Source organism: Rhipicephalus microplus, unplaced genomic scaffold (genome assembly GCF_043290135.1).
Source record: "Rhipicephalus microplus isolate Deutch F79 unplaced genomic scaffold, USDA_Rmic scaffold_246, whole genome shotgun sequence".
In the NCBI taxonomy this organism is placed as follows: domain Eukaryota; kingdom Metazoa; phylum Arthropoda; class Arachnida; order Ixodida; family Ixodidae; genus Rhipicephalus; species Rhipicephalus microplus.
In genome coordinates, this window is record NW_027464817.1 from 115,001 (window position 1) to 125,000 (window position 10,000).

The 10,000-nt window shown below is 61.5% G+C and overlaps 1 non-coding gene across 1 annotated transcript; it reads right to left on the minus strand.

Annotated features, from left to right (window-relative positions):
* Positions 1–839: 839 nt before the first annotated feature.
* On the minus strand, positions 840–2,654 carry LOC142792827 (small subunit ribosomal RNA). Its single transcript, XR_012891239.1, has one exon. It is a non-coding gene; the product is annotated as a small subunit ribosomal RNA (ribosomal RNA).
* Positions 2,655–10,000: the final 7,346 nt, after the last annotated feature.

The window sequence follows — 10,000 nt, forward strand, 5'->3', positions numbered from 1 at the left end:
CAAGCAAAACGCCTGGCAACGTCGACGCTCCCCTAACCGCGATCTCGCACCGTGTTTCGTGTGGCGAATTCAAAAGCCGGCCGGCGCTGCTGCAACCATTACGGTCGGTACGCATACGCCGCGGAGGGCGGGACGGTCATCGGAGCGTGCGGTTCCTCCATCGAGTACTGCGCACCTCGGCCGTCGCATCGCCGTGCCATGACCGGCCGCGCGTCAACGCGAACCGGTGCCAGCGAGATCCCTCGCCTGCAAGAACCGACCGGCAGCCTCCGTCACCCGAGGACGCGGAGGCGCTTGCCGCGGACGGCGGGACGGTATGCACTGGTGCACAGCGGACCCGTCACATCGCCAGTTCCTTGACCGACCGCCGACGCTTGTGCCGTTCCTCTCGTACTTGGCAGTCGCCGCGCGATTGTCGGGTCTCGTTCTTGCACGCTCGAACGGTCGGGAGGGCACTCGGCTGGCGTTTCGGGAACGCGCAGCCTCGCCTTCTACCGACGTAACCACGACTCGCCGTTCGCGCTCCGCCGCTCCTGTTTACAGTACTAGGCGGTCCCGCAGCGGTCGGGTCGCGCATTTCGAGCGCTTCGAGCCACGGTGCAGTGGCGGGTCGAAAGCCGACCTATGAGTGCGTTGCGCCGTTTGTACCCGCGTCCGCCACCTGGCCGACCGTCCAAGGTCGCGGTGTTGGCGTCCGCTGGGCGCAACAATTTGTCACGGGGTGCCGCTCCACATTCAGGCAGCCCCGTGGGGAAAAGCCGACCCCGCGTCCAAACGGGGTCAGCGGCAGAAAGTGTCGGGCGCAGACGCAGCTGAGGCGCTCACCCTTCACAATCCGTTAATGATCCTTCCGCAGGTTCACCTACGGAAACCTTGTTACGACTTTTACTTCCTCTAAATGATCAAGTTTGGTCATCTTTCCAACAGACCGGCGCAACCGAAAGGCCGCGCCGGACATCGGTCCGAAGACCTCACTAAATCATTCAATCGGTAGTAGCGACGGGCGGTGTGTACAAAGGGCAGGGACGTAATCAACGCGAGCTTATGACTCGCGCTTACTGGGAATTCCTCGTTCAAGGGGAACAATTGCAAGCCCCTATCCCAATCACGAAAGAAGTTCCACGGGTTACCCAGTCTTTTCAGACAGGGATAAAGACACGCTGCTTCCTTCAGTGTAGCGCGCGTGCGGCCCCGGACATCTAAGGGCATCACAGACCTGTTATTGCTCTGTTTCGTGCGGCTAGGAGCCGCTTGTCCCTCTAAGAAGGTTGTAAGGTGCTGGGAACCCCGCACCTATTTAATAGGCTAGAGTCTCGTTCGTTATCGGAATTAACCAGACAAATCGCTCCACCAACTAAGAACGGCCATGCACCACCATCCACCGAATCAAGAAAGAGCTCTCAATCTGTCAATCCTCCCAGTGTCCGGGCCGGGTAAGTTTTCCCGTGTTGAGTCAAATTAAGCCGCAGGCTCCACTCCTGGTGGTGCCCTTCCGTCAATTCCTTTAAGTTTCAGCTTTGCAACCATACTTCCCCCGGAACCCAAATACTTTGGTTTCCCGGAAGCTGCCCGCCGAGTCATTTGAGTAACTCAGGCGGATCGCTGGTTGGCATCGTTTATGGTCAGAACTAGGGCGGTATCTGATCGCCTTCGAACCTCTGACTTTCGTTCTTGATCAATGAAAACATTCTTGGCAAATGCTTTCGCAGTAGTTCGTCTTGCGACGGTCCAAGAATTTCACCTCTAGCGCCGCAATACGAATGCCCCCGTCCGTCCCTCTTAATCATTACCTCGTATTCCAAAAACCAACAGAACAGAAACGAGGTCTTGTTCTATTATTCCATGCAAGTTTATTCAGGCGACTCGCCTGCGTTGAGCACTCTAATTTTTTCAAAGTAAAAGCACCGGCCATCTCGAGGCACACAATGAAGTGCACCAAGAAAGAACCGGCATGATGTTCAGTCCGAGCCGTCGCATCGGGTAGATGCACTACTCGTCTGGAACTGAGATCCAACTACGAGCTTTTTAACCGCAGCAGCTTTAGTATACGCTATTGGAGCTGGAATTACCGCGGCTGCTGGCACCAGACTTGCCCTCCAATTGATCCTCGTTAAAGGATTTAGAGTGTACTCATTTCAATTACGGGGCCTCAAAAGAGTCCCGTATTGTTATTTTTCGTCACTACCTCCCCGTGCCGGGAGTGGGTAATTTGCGCGCCTGCTGCCTTCCTTGGATGTGGTAGCCGTTTCTCAGGCTCCCTCTCCGGAATCGAACCCTGATTCTCCGTTACCCGTAACAACCATGGTAAGCAAGTAACCTACCATCGAAAGTTGATAAGGCAGACACTTGAAAGAAACGTCGCCGGCTCGTGGCCATGCGATCAGCACAAAGTTATCCAGAGTCACCACACAATACGGGCCGAAACCCGATCGATCTTGGTCTAATAAAAGCACCCGTTACCCAAAGGGCTCCAGGCTCACTGCATGTATTAGCTCTAGAATTGCCACAGTTATCCAAGTAGGAAGAAACGATCTAAGGAACCATAACTGATTTAATGAGCCATTCGCGGTTTCGCCTTATTTCGGCATGTACTTAGACATGCATGGCTTAATCTTTGAGACAAGCATATGATTACTGGCAGGATCAACCAGGTAATCGTTCGACTGCGCGTCCGTCCTCGCCTTCGGCGGGCCGGACGCAGTCTGTGTGCGGCGGAGGCCACCTTCAGGCGCCCCAACACGCTTATTTTGCACTCCGAGATGACGGCGTTCGAGCTCGCTACGGCACAACCTTCCCGAAAGACGAGTGGGAGCCGTGCGGCAAGAAGCACGTTCATGCTCGCTCTTTTTCGTTGCATCGACTCGGTCGCGCCGTGCGGGTTGCCCAAGCCCGCTGCACTGTCGGTGGACCGGCCGGAACTAGCAACGGAGCCGAGACTGCAAAGCCGCCAGACGACGGGTCACGCCCGCGTCTTCGGCGCTTTCGCATCTGAATCGCCCGAGGACGACACGGAACACACCTCGATATCGTGGTAAAACGGCACCGTCCGACAACCAGCCCCTAACGCATCAAGCGGATGAGGCTGCAGACGACTGCCGTGGATTCCCCTGGAGCAGACCCGAGGACACGCTTGACGAGGCCGAAGCCCGCCGCATATCAGACACCCGGTCGCTTTCGCGTACGCCGCTCACGAGAACCCCCACATAATAGCAGCGATAAGTACCCAGACCTCCTTGGGCACTAATACGAGCGTACTCGAGAAAATTTCACCGCGGGTGTGCCCCGAAACGTGTGGCACGTTGAGCGTGCCACAAGTCTACGTCGCTCTCAAACCCGCCGAGGTCGTAGAATTTGCGACCCTACTCACGAAATTCCCACCGAGGATACGGCCGCAAACGTACCGCACCTTGGGTAGGCCACGAGTTTGTGCAACACTACGCTGACGGCACAGCACCGAGGTCGTGCGCGCACGCACGGGAAAATTCCGCCGCGGTTTCTGCCGAAAACGTGAGGCACCACGACTCTCCGCAAGTTCGCGTCGACTGCGAAAGACCGAAGTCGTGAACGACGTGTCCGCTACTCGCCGCCGACACGCTGGACACCAAACGTACAACGACTCGACGGCGTCGTAGAGGCCCACGACGCGGTTTTCCTTAACGACGTCTCGGCGTGGCACCGACAGGTTAGAACGGCCGACCAACGTTCCCTGTCCGCCGTTCGGCTCAGTCGAAGGGCTCGGCGACTTCGGCAACGCTGCGAAGCCGCACGGTGACGCACGCCATGTCCCCATTTTTTTTTTTTTCTTTCTGCGTCTGCCGGGGTGCCCCTATAATAGCAGCGATAAGCACCCAGACCGCCGTGGGTCGCTCGCCCCGGCTGACGTGGTTTTTCGTACTCCTGCAGCGGTCGCCGTCAAGCACGTCCAAATACGCCACTTTCGTGGGCGCTTTCGCGCTCTTTCGCGTCGCCGGTGTGCCAGCACTCACTCTGCCAAAAACGGCGAACATCCTAGTGGCGGTTCCCACTTTTGCGTCGGCGTCGCCAACCCCGCCCCGGCATACGCGGTTTGCCGTACTCGTGCGGCGGTGGCCGGCGGGCACGTCGAAAGACACCGATATCGTGCGCGAGTCGATGCTTCTTGGTCTCGCAGGAGGGCCGCCACTCACTCCTGCAAAAACGGCGAAGATCCGAGCGGCGCTTCCCACTTTTTCGTCGGCATCGCAAACCTCGCCCCGGCAGACGCGCTTTGCCGTACTCGTGCGACGGTCGCCGGCGAGCACGTCGAAATACGCCGATATCGTGCCCGAATCGGCCCCGTTTCGCTTCGCCGGAGTGCCAGCACTCACTCGGCCAAAAACGGCGAACATCCGAGCAGCGGTACCCACTTAGCCGTCGGCATCCCGAACTCCGCGCCGGCTGACGCGGTTGCCGAGCTCGTGCGACTAGCGACCGCGAACGCGTCTCGCGACGCCGCTTTCGTGCGCGGCTCCCATTGCGACCTGGGTTACCCGAGCTCGACCAGCAAAAAAGAAGGTCGAAAAAAAATTTTTTTTTTCTGCGTCTGCCGGGGTGCCCCTATAATAGCAGCGATAAGCACCCAGACCGCCGTGGGTCGCTCGCCCCGGCTGACGTGGTTTTTCGTACTCCTGCAGCGGTCGCCGTCAAGCACGTCCAAATACGCCACTTTCGTGGGCGCTTTCGCGCTCTTTCGCGTCGCCGGTGTGCCAGCACTCACTCTGCCAAAAACGGCCAACATCCGAGCGGCGGTTCCCACTTTTGCGTCGGCGTCGTAAACCCCGCCCCGGCAGACGCGGTTTGCCCTACTCGTTCGACGGTCGCCGGCGAGCGCGTCGAAAGACGCCGATATCGTGCGCTAATTGGCGCTCCTTGGCTTCTCCGGAGTGCCGCCACTCACTCCTCCAAAAACGGCGAAGATCCGAGCGGCGTTCTCCACTTTCGCATCGGCGTCCCGAACTCCGCCCGGGCTGACGCGGTTTACCGTACTCGTGCGACGGTCGCCGCCGGGCACGTCGAAAGACGCCGATATCGTGCCGTAATCGGCCCCGTTTGGCTTCGCCCGAGTGCCAGCACTCACTCGGCCAAAAACGGCGAACATCCGAGCAGCGTTTCCCACTTTCGCATCGGCGTCCCGAAGCCCGCCCCGGCAGACGCGGTTTGCCCTACTCGAGCGACGGTCGCCGGCGATCACGTCGAAAGGCGCCGAATTCGTGCACGAATCGATGCTTCTTGGTCTCGCAGGAGGGCCGCCACTCACTCCTGCAAAAACGGCGAAGATCCGAGTTGCGCTTCCCACTTTTTCGTCGGCGTCCCGAACTACGCCCCGGCTGACGCGGTTTACCGTACTCGTGCGACGGTCGCCGGCGGGCACTTCAAAATACGCCGATTTCGTGGGCGCATTCACGCTGTTTCGCTTCCCCGGAGTGCCAACACTCACTCTGCCGAAAGCGGCGATCATCCGAGCGGCGGTTCCCACTTTTGCGTCGGCTTCGCAAACGGCGCCCCGGCAGACGCGCTCGTGCGACGTACTCGTGCGACGGTCGCCGGCGAGCACGTCGAAAGACGCCGATATCGTGCTCGAATCGACCCCGTTTCGCTTCGCCGGAGTGCTGCCAGTCACGGCGCAGAAAACGGCGAACAAGTGTTTTTTTTTTTTTTTCCTAGAATTTGTGTTATAGAAGGCACATTTGATATCGGACGATAATTTTCAACTTTATCACGCGCACCGATTTTCGTGTAGAGGTTTGCAAGTTTATGGGAATTTCTCCACTTGGAATAATGCGATTTAGTAGTACTACGAGAACTTCATGGATGTACTCAAGGGTACGGGGCAAGTCAGTTACGTCAACACCTGCAGATTTTTTACACTTCAAACTGAAAATTGTTGGTTGTGAGTCCTCGTGTGATATTAAAGGCCGATTCGCTAACACATAGAACAAAGAAAGAAAGGAAGAAAAAACGCCCGCGCTCGCTCAAGAAACCTGGGTTCGCAACAAGTGGCAACAACAAGCAACCGAGCGAGTGCGCCAAAACCCGTGGCGGCCGAACAAACGCGAAGTCCCAACCGCGTCAGCCGGGGCGGCACGGGACAGGAAAAATCACTTCAGCCGGGGCGGCGGGGCACCGAATAAACCTCGTCACCTCGTCGCAGGATAAAAGAGGAAACAAAAAGTCTAAACAGCGTCTGCTGGAGCGAATGCGTAATAAAACAACAACAACAACAAAAAAAAAACACCCGCGCTCAAGAAGTCTGCAATCCTCACAAAAGGCGACTGTGACCGAGCAGCGTCAGCCGGGGCCGTGCGGAAACGGAAAAACCGCGACTACCGGGGCGTCGAGGCACCGAAAAATCCACTTCAGCCGCGGCGAAAAAAAAAAACAAAAAGAAAGACGGAGGGGGGGGGGGAACCACGTCTGCCGGGGCGAAGGAAAAAAAAAAACGCGTCTGCCGGGGCGAGCCCGGGTGCGGCACCACCGGGAAAACTGTGGCAAACAGACATGGCGATCGAGTGAGTGGGCCGCCAGCCAGGCTCAGCCAAAAAGTGCAAAGTCCGAACTGCGTCAGCCGGGGCGGCAAAAACCGCGTCAGCCGGGGCGGCGCAAAAAACCGCGTCTGCCGGGGCGGCACGAAACCGCGTCAGCCGGGGCGGGGCGAAAACTGCGTCAGCCGGGGCGAAAAGAAAAAAAAAAACGCGTCTGCCGGGGCAAGCCCGGGTGCGGCACCACCGGGAAAACTGTGGCAAACAGACATGGCGATCGAGTGAGTGGGCCGCCAGCCAGGCACAGCCGAAAAGTGCAAAGTCCGAACCGTGTCAGCCGGGGCGACGCAAAAACCGCGTCAGCCGGGGCGGCGCGAAAACCGCGTCAGCCGGGGCGGCACGAAACCGCGTCAGCCGGGGCGGCGCGAAAACTGCGTCAGCCGGGGCGGCGCGAAAACCTCGTCAGCCGGGGCGAGCGAAAAGGGGGGGGGGGGGGGAACCACGTCTGCCGGGGCGAAAGAAAAAAAAAACGCGTCTGCCGGGGCGAGCCCGGGTGCGGCACCACCGGGAAGACTGTGGCAAACAGACATGGCGATCGAGTGAGTGGGCCGCCAGCCAGGCTCAGCCCAAAAAGTGCCAAGTCCGAACTGCGTCAGCCGGGGCGGCAAAAACCGCGTCAGCCGGGGCGGCGCGAAAACCGCGTCTGCCGGGGCGGCGCGAAAACTGCGTCAGCCGGGGCGAGCCCGGGTGCGGCACCACCGGGAAAACTGTGGCTAACAGACATGGCGATCGAGTGAGTGGGCCACCAGCCAGGCTCAGCCAAAAAGTGCCAAGTCCGAACTGCGTCAGCCGGGGCGGCAAAAACCGCGTCAGCCGGGGCGGCGCAAAAAAACCGCGTCTGCCGGGGCGGCACGAAACCGCGTCAGCCGGGGCGGCGCGAAAACTGCGTCAGCCGGGGCGAAAGAAAAAAAAAAACGCGTCTGCCGGGGCGAGCCCGGGTGCGGCACCACCGGGAAAACTGTGGCAAACAGACATGGCGATCGAGTGAGTGGGCCGCCAGCCAGGCACAGCCGAAAAGTGCTAAGTCCGAACTGCGTCTGCCGGGGCGGCACGAAACCGCGTCAGCCGGGGCGGCGCGAAAACCGCGTCTGCCGGGGCGGCACGAAACCGCGTCAGCCGGGGCGGCGCGAAAACTGCGTCAGCCGGGGCGAGCCCGGGTGCGGCACCACCGGGAAAACTGTGGCAAACAGACATGGCGATCGAGTGAGTGGGCCGCCAGCCAGGCACAGCCGAAAAGTGCTAAGTCCGAACTGCGTCTGCCGGGGCGGCACGAAACCGCGTCAGCCGGGGCGGCGCGAAAACCGCGTCTGCCGGGGCGGCACGAAACCGCGTCAGCCGGGGCGGCGCGAAAACTGCGTCAGCCGGGGCGAGCCCGGGTGCGGCACCACCGGGAAAACTGTGGCAAACAGACATGGCGATCGAGTGAGTGGGCCGCCAGCCAGGCACAGCCGAAAAGTGCTAAGTCCGAACTGCGTCAGCCGGGGCGGCAAAAACCGCGTCAGCCGGGGCGGCGCAAAAAACCGCGTCTGCCGGGGCGGCACGAAACCGCGTCAGCCGGGGCGGCGCGAAAACTGCGTCAGCCGGGGCGAAAGAAAAAAAAAACGCGTCTGCCGGGGCGAGCCCGGGTGCGGCACCACCGGGAAAACTGTGGCAAACAGACATGGCGATCGAGTGAGTGGGCCGCCAGCCAGGCACAGCCGAAAAGTGCTAAGTCCGAACTGCGTCTGCCGGGGCGGCACGAAACCGCGTCAGCCGGGGCGGCGCGAAAACCGCGTCTGCCGGGGCGGCACGAAACCGCGTCAGCCGGGGCGGCGCGAAAACTGCGTCAGCCGGGGCGAGCCCGGGTGCGGCACCACCGGGAAAACTGTGGCAAACAGACATGGCGATCGAGTGAGTGGGCCGCCAGCCAGGCACAGCCGAAAAGTGCTAAGTCCGAACTGCGTCTGCCGGGGCGGCACGAAACCGCGTCAGCCGGGGCGGCGCGAAAACCGCGTCTGCCGGGGCGGCACGAAACCGCGTCAGCCGGGGCGGCGCGAAAACTGCGTCAGCCGGGGCGAGCCCGGGTGCGGCACCACCGGGAAAACTGTGGCAAACAGACATGGCGATCGAGTGAGTGGGCCGCCAGCCAGGCACAGCCGAAAAGTGCAAAGTCCGAACCGTGTCAGCCGGGGCGACGCAAAAACCGCGTCAGCCGGGGCGGCACGAAACCGCGTCAGCCGGGGCGGCGCGAAAACTGCGTCAGCCGGGGCGGCGCGAAAACCTCGTCAGCCGGGGCGAGCGAAAAGGGGGGGGGGGGAACCACGTCTGCCGGGGCGAAAGAAAAAAAAAACGCGTCTGCCGGGGCGAGCCCGGGTGCGGCACCACCGGGAAGACTGTGGCAAACAGACATGGCGATCGAGTGAGTGGGCCGCCAGCCAGGCTCAGCCCAAAAAGTGCCAAGTCCGAACTGCGTCAGCCGGGGCGGCAAAAACCGCGTCAGCCGGGGCGGCGCGAAAACCGCGTCTGCCGGGGCGGCGCGAAAACTGCGTCAGCCGGGGCGAGCCCGGGTGCGGCACCACCGGGAAAACTGTGGCTAACAGACATGGCGATCGAGTGAGTGGGCCACCAGCCAGGCTCAGCCAAAAAGTGCCAAGTCCGAACTGCGTCAGCCGGGGCGGCAAAAACCGCGTCAGCCGGGGCGGCGCAAAAAAACCGCGTCTGCCGGGGCGGCACGAAACCGCGTCAGCCGGGGCGGCGCGAAAACTGCGTCAGCCGGGGCGAAAGAAAAAAAAAACGCGTCTGCCGGGGCGAGCCCGGGTGCGGCACCACCGGGAAAACTGTGGCAAACAGACATGGCGATCGAGTGAGTGGGCCGCCAGCCAGGCACAGCCGAAAAGTGCTAAGTCCGAACTGCGTCTGCCGGGGCGGCACGAAACCGCGTCAGCCGGGGCGGCGCGAAAACCGCGTCTGCCGGGGCGGCACGAAACCGCGTCAGCCGGGGCGGCGCGAAAACTGCGTCAGCCGGGGCGAGCCCGGGTGCGGCACCACCGGGAAAACTGTGGCAAACAGACATGGCGATCGAGTGAGTGGGCCGCCAGCCAGGCACAGCCGAAAAGTGCTAAGTCCGAACTGCGTCTGCCGGGGCGGCACGAAACCGCGTCAGCCGGGGCGGCGCGAAAACCGCGTCTGCCGGGGCGGCACGAAACCGCGTCAGCCGGGGCGGCGCGAAAACTGCGTCAGCCGGGGCGAGCCCGGGTGCGGCACCACCGGGAAAACTGTGGCAAACAGACATGGCGATCGAGTGAGTGGGCCGCCAGCCAGGCACAGCCGAAAAGTGCTAAGTCCGAACTGCGTCTGCCGGGGCGGCACGAAACCGCGTCAGCCGGGGCGGCGCGAAAACCGCGTCTGCCGGGGCGGCACGAAACCGCGTCAGCCGGGGCGGCGCGAAAACTGCGTCAGCCGGG